The sequence below is a fragment of the Mesoplodon densirostris genome, chromosome 1 (assembly GCF_025265405.1).
Source record: "Mesoplodon densirostris isolate mMesDen1 chromosome 1, mMesDen1 primary haplotype, whole genome shotgun sequence".
Taxonomy (NCBI): Eukaryota; Metazoa; Chordata; class Mammalia; order Artiodactyla; family Ziphiidae; genus Mesoplodon; species Mesoplodon densirostris.
The window spans coordinates 182,223,600-182,250,218 of NC_082661.1; the positions used below are offsets into that span (position 1 = coordinate 182,223,600).

The following is a 26,619-nucleotide window of genomic DNA, read 5'->3' on the forward strand; positions in this document are numbered from 1 at the left end:
GGTCATAGTATAAGATACATATAGAATTCCTATAATAATGGTACATCCAAAATAAATCTGTCCTAACAAAGCAGCACAAAATCAATTTAGAAACAATTTGAAATTACAGTGGGAAGTGTTTTTGTTAAAATCGTCAACCAAAATTACTGAATAGCAGAAGAATACTGTCTCAAAATCTACTGATTTACATGTTAATATTACCACAGTGAACTCATGCCAGATATAAATTCAGGTTACCAATTAGATGAAAACAAACTTTAGAGCTATTTTTACCAGAGAAATAAATGTACTGCATGATAAAGGCACAGCAGCATCTAAAGAATTTTTGATACATTTATCACAAGATTCAAACTTCCCTAACTATTAACAACACATTACAATAAAGTTTCTCAGCAAGTGTTTAAAAGGCTTGATTTAACATGCCAGGAAAATGAATATTTTTCTTTTGAGTTGCATTTATGTAAATTATGTAAATTGCATTGAGGTCACTTTTACATCTGGAATTAACCATCCCTAACAGAAGTACCAGCAGCTAACAATGCTTATTTATATTATATATAACTTAGCTGAATGTTAAACTATGCAACTGTTGGTGCCAGTCTGCTTCTAAAGGCAATGCTCTGGAGACAAAGTCTTCTCACAAACAATGGGCAAGGAGGTTTCATTATCAGATGTTCAACAACAATCCTCCGTTCATTAAACAAAGTCCAACAATATGGATTTCTTCGAGAGGAGTATCAAAGAGTAAGGAATCTATAGCATATAAAAGGGTGAAGCAAACTTAGTTGACCACTAAAAAGCATAAAAACTGTAGTAGGCATCAAGAATATTTCATTACAAGCAATGAATTTCAGAATATTCTGTTGATTAGAGCTTAATTTATCCAAGAGAGCTTTCAGCAGAGGTAAACACTTTGAACCCTTTGCATCAAGGACCTTTTTCGTGTATGTGGCAGCATGAAGCAAGTAAAATAACAAGACTGGGAAAATACTCATTGTAACAGGGTAGGGAATTGACAAAAATGAGTGACTAGAACAGGTAGTGGCAGCTGTCCTCTGACGAAGCGTGGGCCAGGAATGCTCTGCTTAACTGGAAGTGTGGTAATCTTTGGTGCAGCCTCAGAGCACTAGTCAGAGCATTTGCCAGCAAAGGACATTGGTAAAAGCTGGCTGCTTCATGCAACCCAGGAAGAGGCAGAACAAAGCAGAGCCATAAACTGTTAACAAGCGAGAAAGCCACATTGCCGTGTCGTTTATTGGCCATCATTAATTACACTGCGCCTGCCCCTTGGGGCTGTTCAGGCCGTATCCGCCATGGGGGGCTCACACACACATCTGGGACGCTGTCCAGCACGGTCATGAGCAAATATGGGTTTCTAGAAAGACTGAAGTGAAGGCAGAGCTTCGGAACAGGGCCCAGCAGGGCCAACCTAACACCGGCTCCAGGTTATTGCTGAACCCGGAAGTGCTCCCTTCACTTCTGTGGGGAAGAGGTGGTGATGCAGAGGGGAAACCCTCAGTGGTGCCCTGAGGCATGACAGGGAAGTGTCCCTGCCTATGTTTTTTCCTAGAAGTTTTATGGTTTCAGGTCTTACATTTAAGTCTTAATCCCTTTTGAATTTATTCTTGTATATGGTATGAGAAAATAATCCAGTTTCATTCTTTTGCATGTAGCTGTCCAGTTTTCTCAAAACCATTTATTGTAGAAGCTGTCTTTTTCCCATTTTATATTCTTGCCTCCTTCGCTGTAGATTAATTTCCGTATAAGTGTGCCTTCATTTTTCTGGTCTCCTTTTTATGTTCCACAGATCTATGTGTCTGTTTTTGTGCAGGTAGCATACTGTTTTGATTACTATGCTTTGTAGTATAGTTTGAAATCAGGGAGCATGATACCCCTGGCTTTGTTCTTCTTTCTCAAGATTATGTTGGCTATTTAGGATATTTTGTGTTTCCATACAAATTTTAGAATTATTTGTTCTAGTTCTGTGAAAAATGCCATTGGTATTTTGATAGGGATACATTAAATCTGTAGATTGCCTTGGGTAATATGGTCATTTTATCAAAATAATTCTTCCAATCCATCAACTTGACATATAAAGATATTAGAAAGCCATCTGTTTGTGTCTTCTTCAGGTTCTTTTATCAGTGTTTTATAGTTTTCCTAGTACAGGTCTTTTACCTCCTTAGTTAGATTTATTTCTATGTATTTTATTCTTTTTGATGCAATTGTAAATTGGATTATTTTCTTAATTTCTCTTTCTGATAGTTTGTTAGTATATAGAAACACAACTGATTTCTGTGTATTAATTTTCTATACTGTAAGTTTATTGAATTCATTGATGAGTTATAATAGTTTCTTGGTAACAGGTTTAGGATTTTCCATATATTGGATCTTGTTGTCTGCAAACAGTGACAGTTTTACTTTTTGCCTTACAATTTAGGTTCCTTTCATTTCTTTTTCCTGTCTGAATACTGTTCCTATTACTTCCAGTACTATGTTAAATAAAAGTGGCAAGAGTGGGAATCCTTGTCTTATTCCTGATCTTAGAGGAAATGCTTTCGGCCTTTCATACGTTGCATATGATGTTGTGTGTGGGCTTGTCATATATGGCCTTTATTATTTTGAGATATGTTACCTTTATACCCACTTCGTTGAACTTTTTCTTTTTATTACTATAAATGGATGTTGAATTGTGTCAAAAGCTTTTGCTACATCTATTGAGATGATCATATGATTTTTATTCAATTTGTTAATGTGGTATACCACATTGATTGTTTGAGAATATTGAACCATCTTTCATCCCTGGGATAAATCCTACTTGTTTATGGTGTATGATCCTTTCAATGTATTGTTGAATTTGGTTTGCTAATACTTTGCTGAGGATTTTTGCATCTATGTTCATCAGTGGCATTGGCCTGTAATTTTTGTGTGCGTGTGTTGTGTCTTTGGTCTTGGTATGAGGGTGTCACAGTCTTAATTATGACTTTGTATTACATCTTGATATCTTCTAGGCAAATTCAGTTACTTCATTTTTTTCTTTAAAGTATTACTGTTTTACTCTTTGCTCTTTTATAACTTTCAGGATCTACTTGCAAAGTTCTATAAAAATACATATTAGAATTTTTATTGAAATTGTTAAAATGTTTTAGGTTTTAGATTATTTTATGGAATAATGACTCCTTCAAGATATTAAATATTTCCACTACTAAACATGTTTTTATATATCTCCATAATCAGATCTTTTTTTAAATGTCCTTCAGGGACTCTTTAGTATTTTTTTTATTACTAATTACAATAAATTCCATAGCCACATGCTGATGGCATCCAAATTTTTCTCTCTAGGCCAGTCCTCTTTCCTAAAGATTAGACTCAAATACTTAGTTTACCCTTGACATTTCCACATTGATATCTAGAAGACATCTAAAGCTTAAAATAGCCAAAATGGAACAAATGTTTGCTCTATCTCCACCTCATTCTGCTTCCTCTTCAGTCTTTCTGATTTTAGTTAATGGCATGGCCTTTCACCTAGTTGCTCTGGGGAAAAACCTAAAGATTTTACTTTTTTAATTCAATAAATATTTATTGAATATATACTATGTGGTAGGCATTATTTATGCAACTGCGGAGTAAACAGTAAAGAAAACAAAAATTAGACAAAAATTTTTGACTTTGTGAAGTTTATATTCTAATGATATCTAATGGCTGGTTTTCCTATTTAATCCATTAACAAGCCCTATCACCTTCACCAAAACTTAGTTATCTTGAATCTACATACTTTTCTCCATCTCGTTTGTCAACATCATAGCCTATGCCACCATCATCTATCTTCGACTACAGAAATATCATCCTATATGGTTTCCATTCTTACACTCATATCTCTCTGATCTACTTTCTGTGTAAAAGCCAAAGTAAAATTTTAAAAAATGTTTATCATAGCAATTGCTTTCCTTAGCCCCTTACAGTAAAATGCAAACTTCTTTTAATGGCTTATTCAGACTTAATATGAAATTCCTACTGCTTAACTTTCAGCCCTACTTCATATTATTTTCCTTTTCACTCATTAGATCTCTGCACATTGGCCTGTTTCTAGAATATAGTAAGTGCCTTCCCACCTGAGGGAGTTTGCACTTGGTAATTTTCCAGTGTGCTTTTCTCATATGGCCATATGGACTGCTTCTGTTATGTTTAATTTGTGAGAACTGAGCTCAAATATCATCTTCTCAGACATCAATCTCCCTAAGTTACTTGTTCAGCTATAACTTATTATGTCACCATATTTGTTTCTTTTAAAGTCTCTTTTTTTACATTCCACATATAAGTAATATTATATGACATATGTCTTTCTGCATCTACTACAATCTGAAATTATATTTTATATTATTTTGTTACTTTTTATTATACATTGTACACACTCAAACATAAGGTTCATGAAGGCAATGATTTATAGTTCCTATTCACTACTTATGTCTCCCATACCTAGCAGAAATGCAGCATATATCGTATGCTCAATAACTATTTGTCCAATATATAAGTGAATGATAGAGTTTCTAGAATGTTAAATCATTCTATATTCATAGAGGGCAGCAACATTTTTTGCAACATCTTTTATGATACTTTTCCTAACAAGGCATGTCTTTTTTTTTTTTTTTTTGACAATGTAAAAAAAATATTACCTTAGAATTAGGTTGAGTTGTAACTGATGAAAAACAAAATCCTTAAAATGATTGATTAATGTATAGTTGCTAACCAAGGGTGAGACCTCTACTGCTGGGCTGCAGTCTGCTCTTGGCCTAGCTCATTTCAGTGTTTTACTAGTGACTTGGATAAAATTATAGAATTACGTTCTTAAATTTTTCAGTTAAAAATAAGAGGATAAAGGAACTATATTAGCGGAAAGAGTCCATTCTCAAAGAATTTGAATATTCAAAATATGGACTAAATATCACTATCCAGATGAAATATAATAGGTATAAATATTAAACCATGGATATTGAGCACTATAAAACAAATTTAAAAGTAGAGAATTGAGTAAATATAGCTTAGCAAAAATCTACTCTCCAAAAGGCTTAGAAGTTTTAGTTGATAGTAATCTTGGTGTGAATCAACAGTGTGGTGTAGCTGTCAGAAAAGACTAGTATGATTTAACATTTTTTCATCAAAGAATAAGTTCTAAAACATTCTCAACCTTCTTTGTATTTCAAAGTTATTTTCTCAAGCTGAATATTTTTTATATGGTATGTCTTGAAATTCGGAATTAGTGGGTCTAGAGTGAACCCCAGTTGCCTGTGTATGTATGCATGTACACATGTATGTATGCATATGTGCATGTAAGCTCCATTTTGACAATATTTATTCAAATAAAATATGTGCATAGGTCCACTTAATTCCACTTCCAGCAATTTATAGTACAGATATATGTGTGCACATGCACAAAAGTCCATGAGCAAGTTTTCTAAAATCTTTTTTTAATTGAATTAACATTGACATAGAGTATTATATTAGTTTTAGGTATATATCATGTTGATTCAATATGTTTGTACATTATGAATTTATTACCACAAGTCTAGTTACCATCTCTCACCATACAGAGTTATTACAGTATTATTGACTGTATTCCCTATGCTGTACATCACGTCCCTGTGACTTATTTGTTTTACAGCTGGACATTTGTACCTCTTAATCCCCTTCACCTATTTTGCCTGTCCCCCCGCCACGTCCCCTCTGGCACGACCAGTTTGTTATTAGCACGGTTTTTATGCAACTTAATCTGTTATGGCAAAAGCTAGAACCAACCTAAATATTGGGTAGCAGAGAACGTAAAAAGTTGTTTAAAGTAGTAAGTCAGCTCAATATGTGTTTTGATATGGAAGATACCCAAGATAATTGAAAAAGGTATATTTCACATGAGTATGTATATTATCCCACTTATGTGAAAAAAAGGAGATGATTGAGCCATATGTTTATGTACTCATCGGAAAATTTTTCAAAAAGGTTCTCATGAAAATTTTAATAGTGTTTACTTCCAAGAAGTGAAACAGGAGGAATACTTTCAGATCTCATTTTATTTCTTTAAGGACTCTGAGTTTTACCAGAAATAGGTATTTTCTTGATTTCAAAACAAAACCTAACCAATTTAAAAAATTCTAGATTAATTCTGGCGTGAGTCAGGTTGAGAAAACACAGGGCAGAAGGAGCTAATGGGGCTGCACTTAATTCCCGTTGGTTAAATGCCATTGAATTCACCTAGGTTTCAGTGAACTGGATCATCCTGGTTCTTACTGTGTCTAGAGGACTACAACTGTAATACTTTGCCCAGTTACAGGTGTCACACTTTTAAAAGACTGTCACTTGCAGCATATTTAGCAGAGAATATCTGAAATAGTGATATGACTTGAAACTATGCCATATAAAAAACTCCTAAAAGCAACTGGGAATTTTTAGCCAGGAAAAGGTAAGACGTGGAGAAATATGATCACTGTCATCAAATCTTCAAAGGGCTATGATGTGAAAGACTTGCTCTGAAGGTCCCTAAGGGGCAGAACTACATCCTATGAGCAAGAGCTAGAAAGACACAAATTTTATCTCAGTATAGAATGAATTTTCTAAAGGAGCTCTCCTGGAGGAAATTGGACATTGTTGAGAGGGAGGGATTTGGAGTTTCTCAATGCCACAGACATTTAAAGGTAAGGAGGGTGATCTTTAGACCAAGCTATTGTGTAGAGGGTAAGAAGTTGGCCTACAAGCCTTTTAATGCCCAATCCTGAGATCTTCTATTGGATGTGTCTTTTATTTAAAGGAGAGAAATGTGATCTGGATGATAGCATTGCTGGAGTACTATAGCTATTTGAACTCAACCTGGCAGAAGGATAAAGCTATCACTATCTATAGGGCCTAATCCTTGTTCCATTTTAACAAGTAACTTGGAAGGTTATTTTGAAGGTAAACATTTTGTATTTGCATATGGAACAAATAGGAGAAAGAATTCAAGGTTCTAAAATATGTTGATAATCTGGACTAATGTTTGAAAACTCATAAGCTAACATTTAAAATGGTAAATATAAAGTCAGAGCCTTAGGTTAAATAAAATCTACTGCACAAGAGGATAGGCAAAACATTGCTTATGAAAAGCACCTGGCAAAACAGGAGTTGAGAGGGACATTTGTTATCTAGTTCAGTGAATTCCAAACACTGGTCCATGAAAGCGTTCTCATGCTCTATAGTGAAATTAGGTCAATAGAGTTAAATTTTTTTTTAAGTAAAATTTATTCAACTTTTTACTCAAAATTAATGTATTTTCTACTTTGATATTCATCAAAAACAGGTGACATTTGTATAGCTGACACAGCTTTATAAGTCGGTAGCATGATATGGGGACCATCTTACAGCTTTAAAGTGATTATGAGGCTTAGCTTGTAGAATATGGGAAACTTCCCACTGTACTTGGCACAGAAATGTCCACGTCTAGAATACCACGTGGGTTCAGGCCCTGCAATTTAAGGGCTCGGTAGAAGAGGAATGAGTTGTTTAAGCCAGAGTTAGTTATTACCTCATCACTGAAAGTGATTTTTAAACAGAAGACAAATAGGCTATGCCTTGTCAAAGATGTTGGAAAGAGAATTTCTTGATTGGGTGGTAGAGGTATTAGATGGTATTAAATAAGATTCTTTAATTAGTAAAAAACATGGGAAAACTTTGGATATTTTCCCTTACGGTGAATACACTTACACTCAATTGGGCAGACTCTCACAGGTGCTTAGACTTTCCAAAATCAAGTCAGATTTTCAAATCTCTGTCACATTTGCATCAATATCTCGTATAGCTTTGTTTCATCTTCTTCTGTTTATCCCTTTCATCAAATGGTATCCAATGACCTGACAGAGCTAAAACAACTTTCAGAGGCATCTAGTTTATTTTCAGTCATATGCTTGGGGATATATTTTCATAAATTGCTTATTGGAAATCTATAATTACTTTCTAAAAGGGTTGTATATTAGATATGTTGAAAAGTAGGGAGGAAAGTCGAGGCTGCCCAGACATAGAAGTCTGTGAAGTATAAAAAGAACAAAGCACCTGGGGGAGGGTGTGCACTGAAGATCGCCTGAATTTATATTTAAACGTGGAAAAATAAAATCCCCATGAAGGTAGGTATTTTTGGTTCCCTGACGTACCCTAAGAATAATGCCTGACACATAGTAGGCACTCAGTACATTTTTATAGAGTAAATGATTATATCTGCATAAACTTATTTTGCATTGTAGACATTGGCAGGAGCATGCTGAAAGCCAGCATTATTCCTCATCCTTCTTTGTTCTCTAAGTATAGAAACTCCCAGTTTCTAACCATTTCTAACCAAAGTGATAAAAGGTCCCAATATAACACTTTGCTTGAAGTACAAATCATGTAAAGTGACTAGCATTATCTGTCTCTGCATGGACAGGATAGTTTTGTTATAATAACAGCTTGTTCTGATAAAGTTATGATGTGTTACTGTATTTAGTTCATGCTTCAGTAAGGGCATTGGGCTATCACTTTCAAGTGGAAAAGTATTTGTATGAGTTTTTTGTTGTTGTTTTTGTGATCAAGGAGCTGTCATATCTATGAATTGAAAGTACTTAATTGTCTAAGTATCATACTCTGGGGAAGCAGATATGTTTTCTTTTCATCTTTTGTAGATGATAATGATGGATGTTTTGTTTGCAGCTAAACAGTGTAGGACTCAAATAATCAATTTAGAATAATCATATTTTTTAACAATCCCAGAGTGTACCTTTGAGAGTTGTGACAGGCCTTTTACAATTATACCTAATCTATTTCTTTTCTCTTCAGAGAATGGCAAAAAAAAAAAAAAATCTAAGATTTTGGAAACCAAGAGTCATGCAAGACATAAACAGGCTAAAATGAGGTGATCATTTCTTTTAAAGCTGATTATGATTGGCTTGTTGATCTTCAGGACTGTCTAGGATGATTTCCAACTGGAAGCCTAGAATCAGTCTCTTCTCTGCCATGCTGTGATATTTATATGGAGAGACAGTGCCTGAGAAAGCTATGAACACAGTTGCTTTCCAAGCCTGGAAATTAAGCTCTGTATTATTGTAGTATCATTGTTCTAAATCCTATCCTGATTACACAGTTGGCCACTCCCTTCCACTCAACCCAAGGATCTCTTTAATTTGACAAATATCTGGTGACCACCTATCAGGAGCATCTGTGAAACTAGGGCAAGCAAGGAGCAGGCAATAAAGATTCATGGGGTACCCACTAAAACAGTTCTCAGGAGTGAGGTCTGGGTTCAATTAGGAGGGGCTTTATCTAAGAAATTATGAGGTTATGTGTCCTAGAAGAAGAAATGGAAGCGTAGAAGAGAAGTCTCAGCTATTAAATTTTAGTGGGGACGTGGGATCAAAGTTAGATAATGGCTTAAAAGTAAGTAGCCAGAACTAATTGTGATTCCAAATGAAGGCTGAGGCAGTAATTTCAGGATTATTCACAAACCAGAGAGTCTATGCTAGAGCCCTCATTTACGCTCATGGTATATGCTATAATATTAAGTATGTTAGCATAAAGGATCTGTGCCAGCCTCTACTTACAGAGGAAAAAGTAAGACGGAGCTTTACTACATTACATTTCCAATGAGAAGGGAAAATGTATTATCCAGGTATTGATAGAAACAAAGTGGTGTTAGAGAAGAATACATGAAATGCCATGGAAGCTACAGATACATGTCAGGGGATTCTGGGAGGACTCTCAGAAAAGTGACATTTTCTATAGGCCTTAAAGGATGAGCAAGATTTGGATATTTGGGAAAATGTAAAAAGGGCATTCTAAGCAGAGGAGATGGAAAAGTATATAACTGAAATTGAAAAAAGTAAGTAATTTAATCTGTCTAAGCCACACTGTTTCTTAATGGGAGCTCCTGGCATTTGGGGTGGGACAGTTCTTTGTTGTATGGGACAACAACATCAAAGGCCAGGTGGGGTTCTACATGCCAGAAAACCCAGAATCTAGGGCACTAGATACACAATCACCATCTCCCCCAGCACAATCTTTGTGATAACCAAAAATGCCTCCACACATTTCCAAGTGCTTTCTAGGAGATATTGCCTCATTTGAGAACAAGTTGGAGGGCATAGGATGTGGAAAAGGGAGAGGTTGGATCCACAATTGAAACAAAGGTTATAACCCTTACTGCCAAATGAAAGAATTTACATTTGGAATTTAGTAAAGGATGGCAATTCATTACCGGTTTTGAGTAGGAGACTGACATCATCACAGCTTTGCTTCCTGGGTATTAATCTGGAAACTCTGTGTCAACTGGGTGGAAAAAGGGATAGGCAGGACCAGTTAAGAATTATTGAATATAATACACAGAAGTCAGAATTTGAATCAGAGATGTGAGAATAAAAATTATAGATGGGATAAATTATAAATGGACGATATAAATTGGCCAGAAATTGAAAACAAATTAAATGATGGTGATGATGGAGGCAAAGAGGATAAATTTTGGATAGTTTTGGCTTATACCTGGGAGGATAGTGGTTCTATTAGGAGAAATTGTAAATATGATGAGGAAGGAGGAGTCACTTTAGGGCAGGAATTAATATATTTAAAGTGCTACCTGAACATCCAAGTAGTACTTTAAATATATTTAAGGTATTCTCAAGATAAGGTTGAGATTATAGCAAACGACACATTCAAGAACTTGAGATATCACAGCTAGATATGGTAGCCATTCATACAGAGGCAATGGTTAGAACCATACATGTAGGACCAGTTTGCTAAAGAGCAAGAGAAAATAAAGGGATCAAAGGCAGAACCTTAAGAAAAGACACCTAGGAGAGAAGAAGAAGAATCTGAGGAAGAACAGTTATCGAAGTAAGAGGAAATTCAGGAACAGGTGGCTTGGTGGAAGCCTGGCAAGTTGAGCATGTCAGCACAGTGGACAGCGCTGCCACGTGCTCCAGAGAGCTCTGGTGGGATGTGTACTGACAAGTCTCTGGTGGAGCTGGAAATTCGGAAGTCAGCAGTGATCTTAACAAGAGAGGTTCTGGTGGCATTGTGGGAAAGGAGGGGAGAGTGGAGCTGGACGATATAATTCTAAATTTTTTTTTCCTTAGGCATTGAAAAGTAAACCTAACTGTGGAAAAGAAAAACACCAGGAATCCCCACTTCGCAGACTTTACTCTAGAGTCTTACCATACTTTTTACTTCCAGTTAATTTTTCAATATTGCTTTTCATCTCCAGTGTCTATACAGTACAGTAGGTCTTTAAATAATTCGAGCTCTGTTCTCTAAATTATGTTTTAATTCAGTGAGCACAGCCTCATGGAGTTAAATATGAATAGGACCTATTGCAGATTTTTGATAAGCGATAAATAAGACCAAGATTCCAAATTATAGTCCTATAACTGAAAGACTCTGAACTCTCATTTTATGTGTTGTTATTGACAATGCCACTGACCCCTACATCCCGATTTAGATTTAGAGGGATTTTCTGCATTCTTTTCAAGAAAAGGGTGTTCCACTTCCACACCCACACTGAATCAGAAGCTTGGAACTATCAGATGACTCTCAGTCTCTTGGAATATACACTGAGTAGGGCAATGACCTGGGAAAGTCAGTTTTAAGAGAGAAATGGAATAGACTTAAGAATAAATGTGAAAAGAATATATGTAGACCAACAATCATTATTTTTTTTTAATGTTATAGTTTCTGTTCTAAAGCTGCCTTTGCTGACAGTGTTCCATAAAATAAAATACTCTGCCATTTTGGGTCACCCAGAGAGAACAGGACTAGGAGAATGGGAAACAATTTGAATAGACATACCATTATCACATGTGCTCAATATAAAAGGCAATGCGCAGATACCAGATCAAGGGGAGTGAAATAGAACTGTGTTGAGGTCCAGAAGCTATAAGATCATTGCTCCATAAGATAGAATGAACTAGGTTGGGGAATTTATACAAGTCAAAATGGTGTTTCTAATAAGTAGCAAGGTATCAATAACACATTGAATATATTTTTAAAAGTAGATTTAATCTGTGTTTTGATCTATGCTTTCAGAAATAACAGTCACTGTACTTATATTGTAATAAAATTCCACTCTTCATCTAATGAAAACAATGTGAGTGAAAAATCTCACAAAATAATCATACCATCTGCTTTTGAACATATACACACCTTCTGAATATGTAACACTTGGTAACAAAGTACATTGAGGAAGAGATGGCCATCTGTCATGCAACTGGGATGTGGCAGGTGCATTCCCAGAGTTTTCATACTTAACTCTTGTGACATCAAATCATTGGACTAATTTTATGTATAAGGAAGAATTTCTTCAGGATTTGTATACTAACATTCTTCTTGGTTTTAGAGGAATTATTTCAACAGAGTTTTTATCTATTCATATTTGTGTAATTCTCCAAAGAACATATACTTTTTTTTTTCTATTTCTCCTTTCTGTAAAAAAGGTGATAAAGAAAATTTCCCAGAAATCTTTACTTTCAACATAGAGTCTGTAATGCCTTATGACCCTCATGTATTTAGGGCTTGCTATTTCAGAATTCTAACCTTGGCTTCTTCACAAAGGGTAGCAGTCCTATTTGATATGTATGTATCACTTTATTATTTAAACAGGCTTTGTAATTTCTTTAAGCTATCACACTGAGTAAGGTTCAATCCCAGAGAGGTTAAATGAGCTCTCTAATATTACACAGCACACTGGGGGAAGAATTTAGAATATAATTCTTGTCCTCTAAAATCACTTAATTAACATCTCTGTTTACTTAACAGGATGAGCAAAAAATGATAGATCAATGTGTTAATCATGTCTTTTTGCTATAGTATTTTCAAATATTTAATAGTCAAAGCTTTTGATTAAAAAAGCTTCTATGGGCAGGTAGCTGGGTATAAAAGTATATATTTAAGATAATAAAGCAATAGTTGGTCCCTTTGAGCCCATACATGGATAATGCTAGAAAGAACAATTTGACTTTAAAAGATTGAATTGTTTCAAGCTGTGTATTCTCATTTTCTTGGAAAGTATTCTTTTATATTTAAATCGCCTGTTTAGGATTCAGGCAATATACTAAATTTTTTAAGAATTTACTCTAAAAAATCACACTCTTTTGAACATTGTCTCTTTTATCAGTTAATGAAATTATGTAACTTCATGTATTTGTTTTGAGGTAATGACTATAGATGAGTTCATACTAAACTTAAGGTTCAATTTCAGTAACTATATTAGTCTTGGTATTTGTTGAATTTGCTTCTTCTTTCTACTTTTTAGTATTATTCATTTCTACATCAACAATGACTCTGTATGCCTATTATTTTGAGCCATTTCAAATAATTTTTCTAATCTGGAAAGTTATTAATTACAAGTGAATGATTGAATAAGAAATAAATATTTCCCAAAGACTTTAGCTCCATTCCTAGGTGAAATACTGACCCAAGAAGTGTACACTTACTATCCCTCACATATAAGTGCTGTTGAATATTTTTGGTGGTGATGTTGAAGATATTTAAATGAGGTTGGTGGAGGGTGGAGGCCAGAGAAGTTACTTTAATATAAGAACAGGCAGGGTGTAAGTAAGTCTGGGAGAAACTATGGCAAACTGGAAATGTTTGCCTGCCTTAAGTCCTTCGAATTTATTTCCCAAGACCTTTGAGGTCACTCCTCCCACCCCTTCCCCACCCTCCCCAAAAAGGGAAGACAAGAACAGAAAAGCCCCTGTAGCCAGTTTTTAGATCCCTATTCTAGTACAATATTTGACTTCTATTTAGGGTACATTTTGTTTGTTTTTCCCTCTCAACAACCCTGTAATTAGCTAAAGGTATTATTGCATTTTCCCAGAAATACTGTTGTGTAGATAGAGATAGTTCATGGATAATACAGTAGTGAGATAAACCATTGTAAGGAAAGAGACTTTGGCCTCCAGATAGATCTGGTACCAATCTGAGAGTAGGGGCCATCAGATAGGAAAGCAGACTATAGTGTGAGGCAGCTTAGGGGAAATGAATCAGAAGTGTAAGGATCCATCACAGCTCTTGAGTGCAAAACTCCCTGTCAGCATTCCAAGAAGAATTTATGGTTGTTCTCAAGCAGATACTTATGTCTGTGACCTGGGAGGCAACTACCTATTAGCCAGGCTTTACTGATAAGTGAATAAAGAGGTGACAACCACATTCCTGTTGAAACCCTTGCTTCTTTGTGCTTAGTACACTGTCAATGGCCAGTAAATAATAATGATGATTTTGCTTTTTGCCAGATGTTTCCTATAAATCACAAAATACAAAGACAAAGATTTGAAATCTTTTCAGAACACAAGTATGAATAAAATGAGGTCATTTGTTGCCGTCGTGGGTAGTACTTCTCAAGACAGAATTTTCATAACAAATAGTTTCTAGAAAGATCTCTTTGGAAGATATGGGATTTTTAACTTAGACTTTGCATGTAGGTCAATGGGTATTGTCTTTTGGGAGTCATGTCACTTAACACAGAAGATCCATTGATTTATACTACAAATGTTTATTGAGGACCTGCTTCATACCAGGTACTTTCTAGGCACTGAGGATACTATAGTAAATACAACAGTCAAAGTGCCTGTCCTATTGGAGCTTATACTCTATACGAGAACTAGCAATAATAATAAGTATGGAAACAAGGACATAGACAAGATAATTTTGGATAATAATAGCTAACACATAGCTTTTGTATGTGCCAGACCAGTGCTAAATACTTTTTTTATATATTAACTCATTTAATCTTCACAGTAAACCCATGTGGCAGGTACTATTATTTACACATTCTTATAAATGAGGAAACTGGAGTCCAAAACATTCATGTAACTTGTCAAGTCAGAGGGATAAGGAGCTGGGAGCTAGGATTCAAATCTGAACAGCTTGATCTTTTAACCCATACTGTTATCCACTGTGCTGCATGCTGCCTTATGAGGGAAATCAGATAAGCTGAGATAGAAAGGAACTATGGGCAAAAAATGCCTGGGTGCAGAGGTGACATTTGAGTTGATAGTTTTACAGCAAGAAAAAACATACCATGTGGAGTTTTGAAGAAAAAGCTTTTCAGGCAGAAGAAATTTGTGTAAAAGCCCCCAAATGGGAATGAATTCAACCTGTTTGAGTGAAAAGATGTAGGGTTGAGTAGGAAGGAAAAGGAAAGGGCAGGGATTAGACCTTGTCAGACCATGTGAAGTAGGTAACTACAGTTCTACTGGAGGAATTTAATCAGCGTAGTGGCTGATGTATGGCAAATGGATGATAGAGTTACAAGAGTGAAAGAAAGGTGATGAGTTGGTTAGGAGGCTATCCAGTTGTCTAGGAAAGAATGATAATGGCTCAACCTATGGTGGTGATTATGGAGATAGTGAAACCTATAACACTGAGAAAATATTTTGGAAATGGTAGTGGTAGGGTTTATTGAATGTGGTAGGTGAGAAAAGAGCATGATTAGGCACAGACTCTGAGGTTTGGGGTCTAAACATCAGAGTGAACAGTGGTGTCATTTACTGAACTGCAAAAGATTTGAGGAGATGCCATTTGGGGATGTGAAAAATGAGTTCTATTTAGGCAATATACTAGGAATGAGATAATCACGTGTAAATGTCAGGTGGAGGAGAGAGATCCGGTGTAAACTTTAGAGAAGAGCTTTAGGCAGGAAAATTGAAACTTGTCAACATATAGATTATATTTAAAACCATTGGATGGGATGATATAACACCAAAGGGGAATTTAGTCTTCAGAAGAGGAAGGAAGGAGGGTTATAATTATGGGGCACTCCAACATCAGCTAACAGCAGAGGAGAAACCCATGAAAAGCAACTGAGAAAAAATAACCAGAGAGCAAGAAGAAAACCATAAGAAGGTGGAATAGTGGAAAACTAGAGAATTAGTTTAGAAAACTAGAAACACTAGAAGGAAGTGTTTAACTTATGTCACTAATTACTTGAGACTCAGGGAAGGTGAGACCTGAAAAACTACTCTTTGGATTTTGGTTACAAACAGATATAGTAGACAAAACTTAATTTGATGGGGCTTTATTAATTAAGACTCATTCTGTATGCCAGTTAAATTTCTGAATAAGGTGACCCAAGAGACCCTTAGAGTGATGATTCTCAAAGTGTGGTCCTTAGACCATCAGTATTAGTGTCACCTTGAAACTTATTAGAAATGCAAGAGTTAGGCCCACCCTAGACCATATAAATTAGAAACCCCAGTGATGTGGCCAAGCTGTGTTTTGACAAGTATGTGAGTGATTCTGATACACGCTATAGCTTCACCTCAATAATGTTGTGACGGAGTAGTCTAGTACAGGGTCTGGAGACCTGATTATGTGTATTTCTCACCAACTCCATGTCCCTCGTGCCTTGAAATTGACCATAGTAGGAGTATACATATCAGGGAAATCAGAAATCCCCAAATGCTACAAATCAGGGCTTCCCCCCACTCATCCCCCCCTTTTTTTTCTGAAGAGCTTATTGTTAAACCTTTACCAACAAACTACTACTGGTAAATTCAGTAGATCTGGGGTGGAGCCTGAGAATTTGCTTTTCTAACAAGTTCTCAGGTGATGTTGATGCTACTGACCCTGGGTCCACAGTTTGAGAATTATCAAAACTAAATTTGTTTTATTCTGTCATACTTCTCAAATTTTCTCCCATTCCTTTTTATGCATTTCTAATTGCATGATCTTCAAAATTCTCTTTCAATTTGTTTTCATCTTTATCTGAATTTGGAGTAAATTTTCACTCCATCATCATTACCATTATTTTAGTCTTCATTACTTCTGGCCCCTATTATTACCAGAGCTTGTCTCCATGACAGTCTCCTCTTATTTATCTGGCTAACATTGTTACCCTGTACAGACTCTTTGATGTTTCCCTCTTCACGCCTCCCACCTTGGACATAAGGTCATCTGTTGGCTGCTCTTGCTTCCTGCATCAATTTCAATTTCCTTTTGTGCTTGAAAACCAAGCACTTATTACCAGGTGTTTTCCACCTCACACCAACATATATCCATCCCTTAATCTTTTGAATCAACCTACTTTATTCCTATGTCTAGGCTTTTGTTCATAACTCTGTGGACACCTGACCTGTACTAATTTCCTTCCATCCCTCTTTATCCTCTATATACATTCTACCTTTCCTACACACTCCAACTCAATGATATATTTTACCAACATGTATTTGACAAGATCTATAATTATATCTTTGTGTCCAAGACAGAAAAATTAAAGCTGAGTGTTGGTGTAATTAGGGAAAATTGTCGTAGGTTAACACAAAGGATTTCAATAAAGAGATCAATTTTATCTTGGAGGCTCTGTACTTCTTTATGTCCTTTTCAATATTTATTTTGAAGAAAAGAGAAGATCTAACATTTATTGAACACCTATTTTCTAAATACTGTGATAAGCATTTTCCCTACTTTATCTCATTTGTATTCTCACAGCAACTCTGTGAAGAGGTACTATTGCATGGGTCTCTTGAAAATCCAGAAATCTATTTATCAAGTCTACTGTTAACATAAATCTGGTTGAAAAAGCTAATGTTATGGATGATCAGGTCATGAGTCACCATATCTTGTCAAGCTAGAAGAATGAGTCAAAAGTCAACAAGGGTCATTTAGCAGCAATAACTATAAAATATATATCCAAATTAAATTCATCCTTCATATATATATACGTTCTTACAGAATTTGCTTTACTGAAGTTTATGGGAGAGGTCCAATGAAACTCCCTAAAGCTCAATATGAGCTGATAGAGTGATATAGGTGCTAATAAAGCTAATACACTCTTACTTTTGTAATTATAGAAGTATAGCATCCAGAAGATCAAGGAAAGTTATGTTTCCTGTGTATTCTCATCAGCCAATACTCATTTGGAGTATTGTGTCATTTTTAGTTAATCTATTTAAAGAGGACTTTGATAAATTATAGAGTATAAAATGATGACTACTAGGATGGCACCTTTATCATAGTTGACAGAATAGAGAATACTGAGTGGTAATATTATTACTTGCATTGAAATTCTGCCACATGGAAGGACTGGAGCAGCTGAGACATGAAAATAGGCAAATAGATGGAAATTAAAAAGGGTTAGATTTCAGCTCAATGTAAAGAAACTTTTCTGGAGTCAGCCAGAACAGCCCAACAGTCGAATGGACAGCCTCAAGAAACAGACGACATCCCATCATTGAATGAGATCAAGGAAAGCATTTTTCTATCTTTAAAGATTCTGGGATTTTATTCTCTCTTTCATTTGCCTTCAGGCTGCTCTTATTCAAAATTATCTCTCCCCCTTCTGATTTGTAATTACATTGAAGGACCACATTTATTAATTAAAGCACTTAATTACTCTTCCTTCCATGGGCATTGATATTATTCTCCAATATCCCTTCTCCCACTAAAGTCCTCAATAGGGGGAAAAAACTGCCATTATGTTTTATAGCCTACTTTGTGAACTGGGCTGGGATTCTGAACACATACCTGGGATTCAATAAGCACTTGTTGATTGACCAGTAATTTTCCAACGTGCTGAGCCTGCTCTCTTTTGCAAGCACAATTATAAACATTTCTAGGAGCCAACTCAAGTTCTTAAAATGATGTGGATGATGTTCTATTCTCTCCCACTTGAGTAGCAATCACACTGCAGAAACCACTGTCAGCAAAATAGGACAAAACTGTTGTTTTGATTCCCTTAATAAGAGAAGACAAGAAAATAATTCTCATTTAAAACCACTCTTGTTCAGTTATAAACTGTATTAAATTTTACTCTGCATGCAGAACTAAGTCGTGTTTCTAGCTTCCACAAACAACTTAAGTGCTTCATATATATTAGCAATGCCATCTCTGCACATACATAAGGCATTTTTCTCCCTTTCTCTATTAATCAAATGCATCTTCAATCAATGGTATATTTTATAGCCTTTATAATTACTGTTTTCTAATACTGTTTTTTCCTCTTTAGAAATGTGGTGAACTGTATCTAATTTTAACATTATTCCTGTATGTTACATGACTATGTTAAAAATAAATGCAGTGGCAATTTTAATGTAATTCATCTCACCGAATCAAATATGTCTCGCTTTCTGATTCATTTTCCTTGTTTTTCTTGTTCCTATACATTTTCCTCATTTACTGTTTTTATTTTTTTTTCTATTTTAACAGAATCCTAACCAGTAGGTTTTCTATTTTAATAGAATCATAACCAGTATCTGGATAAATGTATATAACTTTAGGTTTATGCCTTAACAAATGGTAGAATAATCTAGACTTCATTTTTTTCTCAAAATGATATATGTAACATGTCTTTTGCTGGTATCCAGCTGTCCTATACAGGTGATTTAATATTTCATGTATGTTGAAAGGAAGAAAAATAGTGGGTTTCTAGTCTGGAAATAGGCACTCTAGTCTTCTGCACTGATTAACTATGTGGCTTTAGACAAGTTATTTGAACCTTAAACTCTCAGGTTTGTTAATCTTTCCTTGTAAGTTGGTGGATTTGAACTAGATTTCTAAGATCCCTTCTAGATCTAAAATTAAGCAATTTCAGGAAGACTTTAACTTTAAAATTTTGTACCAGTATATCATACTTTAAACACATAACAAATATTTTATATTGTAATTTAACATATTGAAACAATATGTTCGAATCATCAGTTCACAATCTTCACTATTATTTAAACATTTTATACTACTAAATATTTTTCTTCAAAAATAGTACTGCTTTCAATATTTCTTTTGCATACTTTTTTTTTTTTTTTTTGCAGTACACGGGGCTCACACTGCTGTGGCCTCTCCCGTTGCGGAGCACAGGCTCCGGACGCGCAGGCTCAACAGCCATGGCTCACGGGCCCAGCTGCTCTGCAGCATGTGGGATCCTCCCGGACCGGGGCACGAACCCACGTCCCCCGCATCAGCAGGCGGACTCTCAACCACTGCGCCACCAGGGAAGCCCTTTTTTGAACACTTTAAGAAGAAAGTAATTTTGTTCTACTTTATTGTTAAAAAAACATAGTTAGGGAAACATTTTTTATGAGAGTCTCAAAAGCAGTTCATATAACAGCACTCTAAGCCCACTTGTTTTATTCCCATTGAAACATGGAATGGTCCTTCTTTTAATCTGATGATGACTGTTTTTCCCTAAGTGTTCTCATCTAAGGGCAAAAGCAGTGGAATCGAATGATGAGTCAAAGCATGTTAAGCCATCTGTTTTAGAATAAATAACTGCCATTATTTCTGTTAATATTAACACATTTCATCTTGTATGCTATTTCTTAATTAAAAGTGCACATCCTACTCTTAGAAGTAGTAAAAAGGAATCTCTAATTTTTACGATTGACTGTTTAAACCCAGTCACACAAATATTCTAGTTTCCCACCCTGAAGGAGGGGAAATTTCTGTTGATGTTGATGCATAATGATGTAGAGCAACAGCAATAGGTATTTATTGTAAAACAAAAAATGTTGATATAGAAGATAGTTGGTTTTCTCCCATACCCATTCCATTCTTTTCCTCAGTTCCATGGGGAGATGGAGGTACTGATTAAATCAAACAAACAAGTCCCTGTTGGGCATGTGATGTATATTGTCACAATCGAAGTGAAATAGAAAAATTTCATTAGGTAGCTGGGGGCTTCCCTCCTCTGCCTTCCTCCCCTGCCCCATTCTCTCCCCTCCCTTCTTCTTCCCTCTCCTTCTCCTCTCTGTCTCTGAATGTGATGTGACCAAGGGTACTGAATAGGCCTAAGAGCTACTGACATCCTTTTGGCAACCACAAAGAAAACCAACTTAAGGACAAAGTGAAATTCAGAAAACAAAGTGAAAATCAAGGGAAAAGAAAAGACACATTTTCATGTCATTGTTGAGCTCTGCCTGATCACTTCTCACTTGAAAACCACTCACAGCTAGAATTTTTCAGCTACATGAGCTAACAAATTTATTTAGTTGCTAATCCATTTGAGTTGAATTTCTGCTTGCAACCAAAAGCAACTTAACTGATACAGCTTGCTTTAGACAAAGGTCTTTTTCATCTCCACTCCCCCCTTATCCCAATCCCTATAAATCAGTACATGTTAAACCAGTTTTTGCCTTGTCCATCCTTGGAAGCAAACTCCCCCTTTGTGCCTTGGATTACCTAAGATGCATGCCCATAATATTTAATGCTCACAGAACTATTTTTTTTCTTTCTTTTCCATGGAAATATGCTAGTGCTCTCCCCTCCTTGTATGTCTCTGATTTGGGGATTATGAAACAATTAGAAGGTTAATGAGATAAATGAAATAAGGCTAATATACTAGTTAATCTTCAAGTTCCTACCCCAATATCAATCTGCCCCCAAAGAACGTAATGAAAAATGATGTCCAATTGCAGATGTTTTAAGCATTGTATTAACAGAAGGGATCTGGCCTATGGGTTTAGCTACTTGGCTTAAGAGTTTCTCTTTTTGTCATTCATTCATACTGCAAATATTTGTTGAAATCACACTGCATAAGGTGACATATTTGAGAATGATGCCACAAATGCAAGTTCTCTGCCCTCAAGAAACCTGCAGCTTATCAGAGAAGACAATAAAATGACATAGAATATATCGGGTTGGCCAGAAAGTTCTTTTTTTTCCATAAGATGGCTCCAGTAGTACTTAGATGCTTTTAACTTGATTCAAAACAATTTTGTTAGATTGTATTGTGACAGCTGTCATATCAGCATGCATTTTAAAAAAGCTTATCAAAATTGGTGAATTTTTGCATAGCCATTTTAATATTGAAGATGAAAACAAAAGCAACATTTTCGACATATTATGCTTTATTATTTCAAGAAAGGTAAAAACGCAACTGAAACGTTAAAAAATAATTGGTGCAGTGTATGGAGAAGGTCCTGTGACTGATCGAACATGTCAAAAGTGGTTTGCGAAGTTCCATGCTGGAGATTTCTCATTGGACGATGCTCCAGGGCTTGGTAGACCAATTGAAGTTGATAGCTATCAAATTGAGATATTAATTGAGAACAATCAACGTCATACCACATAGGAGATAGCCAACATACTCAAAATATCCAAACCAAGAGTTGAAAATCATTTGCACCAGCTTGGTTATGTTAATCACTTTGGTGTTTGGGTTCCACGTAAGTTAAGCAAAAAATACCTTCTTGACCGTATTTCCGCATGCGATTCTCTACTTAAATGTAAGGGAAACGTTCCAGGTTTTTTTTGTTTGTTTGGTTGGTTTTTATTTATTTATTTTGGCTGTGCAGGGCTCCTAGTTGCGGCATGCGCACTTTTAGTTGTGGCATGCATGTGGATCTAGTTCCCTGACCAGGGATCTAATCCGACCCTCCTGCATTGGGAATACAGAATTTTACCCACTGGGCTACCAGGGAAATCCCGAAAACATTCTGTTTTTATAACAAATTGTGACGAGCAACGAAAAGTGGGTACTGTACAATAATGTGGAACGGAAGAGATTGTGGGAAAAGCGAAATGAACTATCACCAACCACACTAATTGTGGATCTTCATGCAAAGAAGGTGATGTTGTGTATATGGTGGGATTGGAAGGGAGTCCTCTATTATGAGCTTTTTTCCAGAAAATCAAACGATTGATTCCAACAAGTACTGCTCCCATTTAGACCAACTGAAAGCAGCACTCGATGAAAAGTGTCTGGAATTAGGCAATAGAAAACCCATAGTCTTCCATCAGGATAACGCGAGACTGCACGTTTCTTTGGTGACCAGACAAAAACTGTTACAGCTTGGCTGGGAAGTTCTGATTCATCTGCCATATCCACCAGACATGGCACCTTCAGATTTCCATTTATTTTGATCTTTACAAAATTCTGTTAATGGAAAAAATTTCAATTCCCTGGAAGACTGTAAAAGGCACCTGGAACAGTTCTTTGCTCAAAAAGATAAAAAAAATTGGGAAGATGGAATTATGAAGCTGCCTGAAAAATGGCAAAAGGTAGGGGAACAAAACAGTGAATATGTTGTTCAATAAAGTTCTTGGTGAAAATGAAAAATGTATCTTTTATTTTTACTTTAAAAACTAAAGGAATCTTTTGGCCAACCCAATAGTATGAAAACTCAGGGTACAGTGGGCAGAAGAGCAGAGGACAGAGGCAAAGCATGACCCAGACAAGGAAGTTGGAGAGGTTTATTGGAGGAGCTTTATTATAAGCTTCATGAGTACAGAGAACACATGTTATTCAATTTTATATCCCTTATATTTAATTAAGCCTCTTCACATGGTTCTCAATAAATATTTATTGAATGAAAGAATGACAATGAAAGGAAAAATGTGTTCACATATTAGAACCAATTACTGGGCTCCATGTGCCAAGAAAGAAATTCCTGGGAAAACCAGGACTTTGGGGGTGTCCTCCCTCTTTTATTTAAAAATTTCCTTAATAACAGATTAGAATAAAGTTATTTTTTCTAATTGACAAGTATTTTAATACAATTATTTACTTAATGCTTATGATATAATCATAAGTTATACTTAGTAATAAAAAATTTAAAATAATCTTTTTAAATCTCTTTAAAAAGAATCTTTAACTTTTCCCATATAGGTTATTACAGAATTTTGAGTAGAGTTCCCTGTGCTATACAGTAGGTCCTTGCTGATGATCTATTTTATATATAGTAGTGTGTATATGTCGATCCTAACCTCCTAATTTATCGCTCCCCCCGACCTTTCCCCTTTGCTAACCATAATTTGTTTTTGAAGTCTGTGAGTCTGTTTCTGTTTTGTAAATAAGTTCATTTGTGTCATCTTTTTAGATTCCACATATAAGTGATATCATATGATATTTGTATTTTTCTGTCTGACTGACTTCACTAGGTATGATAATCTCTAGGTTCATCCGTGCTGCTGCAAATGACATTATTTCATTCTTTTTTATGGCTGAGTAATATTCCATCGTTTATATGTACCACATCTTCTTTATCGATGGACATTTATGTTGCTTCCATGTCTTGGCTATTGTAAATAGTGCTGCAGTGAACATTGGGGTGCATGTATCTTTTCAGATAATGGTTTTGTCCACATATATGCCAAGGAATGGGATTGCTGGATCATATGGTAGTTCTAGTTTTAGGTTTTTAAGGAGCTTCAAACTGTTCTTCCTAGTGGATGTACCAATTTACATTCCCACCAACAGTGTAGGAGGATTCCCTTTTCTCCACACCCTCTCCAGCATTTATTGTTTGTAGACTTTTTGATGATGGCTGTTCTGATGAGTGTGAGGTGATGAATTTGAGGTGTAGTTTTGATTTTCATTTCTCTAGTAATTAACGATGTTGAGTATCTTTTCATGTGCCTGTTGGCCATCTGTATGTCTTCTTTGGAGAAATGTCTATTTAGATCTTCTGCCCATTTTTTGATTGGGTTGTTTGTTTTTTCCAATATTGAGCTGCATAAGCTGTTTGTATATTTTGGAGATTAACCCCTTGTTGGTTGCTTCATTTGCAAATATTTTCTCCCGTAGAATGAAGTTTAAAATCTGCTAATGTTTACTGATCAAGTACTGTCAGAGTCTGGAGTGGTATCCTCATTGATAATCATGGAACTGTGGGATAGAAACTGAAGTAATTCATTAAAATCACCCAGCTAGAACAGTTCCACTTCCAGGAAAGATGGAATAGACATACTTTTCCTATCAGTTATGTTGTGTTCTAATAAACACACACACACACACACACACACACACACACACACACACACACACACATATATATATATATATAGCAAATATAAGAAGACTCTGAAAGGTGGAGAGAAGAAAGCAGTCTGGCTAAGGACCCTGAGTCCAAAGATATGACATGATGGTAAGATCCCTGGGTTTTCTTTTTACTTCACATATCCCACAGCTGGAGCTGAGGAAGCCAGCAACCCAGAAACTGGCAAATAAACACACAAACACAACTGCAATAAAAGCCTTCTCCTTTTAGCCAAAGGAACAGGAACAGGACAGCCTAGGAAGATAGAAAGCTTGTAAAGAAAGATAGAAAGCTTGTACTCTACTCCAGCGGGGGGAAAATATATACAGCATAAATGGGGGCTCCACTCCTCCTACACCAGTAAAGGCCAAGTGGGGAGCCTAACCTTCCACCAAAAGAGAACCAAATAGAAGTATTAGAATACAATAATTGAAATATTTTTTTAATACATTTATTTACTTATTTATTTTATTTTTATTTTTGTCTGCATTGGGTCTTCGTTGCTACGTGTGGGCTTTCTCTAGTTGTGGCTAGTGGGGGCTACTCTTCATTGCAGTGCACAGGCCTCTCACTGCAGTGGCTTCTCTTGTTGCAGAGCATGGGCTCTAGGCATGAAGGCTTCAGTGGTTGCAGCATGTTGACTCAGTAGTTGTGGCTCGCGGGCTCTAGAGCACAGGCTCAGGAGTTGTGTTTCATGGGCTTAGTTGTTCCATGGCATGTGGGATCTTCCCGGACCAGGGCTCAAACCCGTGTCCCCTGCATTGGCAGGCAGATTCTTAACCACCACAACATCAGGGAAGCTCTGAAATAATAATTTTTTTAAAGACCTTAATAAATGGGCTCAATAACTGAATGGAAAGGACAGAGGTAAGAATCAGTCAACTGAAAGATAAAACAATAGAAATTATCAAATCTGAACAATGGGGAGAAAATAGACTGAGAAAACACACAGGCACATGGGCACATACACACACACAGTCATAGGAGTATGTGGGACTATAACAAAAAATCTAACATTTGTGTCCTTGGAATTGTAGAAGGAGAGGAGAGAAAGGTCAGCTTAAAAAGCACTTAAAGAAATGCTAGGGCTTCCCTGGTGGCGCAGTGGTTGAGAGTCCACCTGCCAATGCAGGGGACACGGGTTTGTGTCCCGGTCCAGGAAGATCCCACATGCCACGGAGGGGCTGGGCCCGTGAGCCATGGCTGCTGAGCCTGCACGTCCGGAGCCTGTGCTCCACAACGGGAGAGGCCACAACAGTGAGAAGCCCGTGTACCGCAAAAAAAAAAAAAAAGAAAAAAGAAAAAAAGAAATGCTAGCTGAAAACTTCCCAAATTTGGCCAAAGCCCCAAAACTTAGAGATACAAGAATCTGGGAAAACCCCAAACATAAGTCCAAAGAAATCCACACCAAGACCCATTAGCATCAAATTTCTGAAAACTAAAGACAAAAGAAAGAAACTTTAAACAGTCAGAAGCATTACATGTCATATAGAGGAAAAACAATTCAAACAACACTGAATTTCTCACCAGAAGCCATGAAGGCCAACAGAAAATGATGCAACATTTTTCAAGTGCTGAAAGAAAAGAACTGTCAGCTCAGAATTTCATATCCAGTAGAAGCATCCTTTTGCAATGAAGGGGAAATCAAGACATTCTAAGATTAAAGAAAACTAAAAGAATGTGTCACCAGCTGAATGACACTAGAACAATGACTATCTTGATCATTTTGGAATTTAACTAATAAATAATTCATTATGTTAGGTTTAACTTTTATCTTGTGTTGTTCTTCTGACCAGACTTAGCTTGATGCTGACAGCTTCACTCAAAGACTCCCTCGTCCACTAGATCAGGGTCCTCAGGATGAAGTCCACAGCCCATTCACACCAGAATCTGC

At 36.1% G+C, this 26,619-nt stretch overlaps 1 protein-coding gene and 1 pseudogene across 1 annotated transcript in view; one reads left to right on the forward strand and one right to left on the reverse strand.

Annotated features, from left to right (window-relative positions):
• Positions 1 to 26,619, forward strand: part of CTNNA3 (catenin alpha 3) — a 1,652,440-nt gene that overhangs the window by 1,050,986 nt on the left and 574,835 nt on the right. The window lies entirely within an intron of this gene.
• On the reverse strand, positions 579 to 1,315 carry LOC132485791 (transmembrane protein 33-like; annotated as a pseudogene).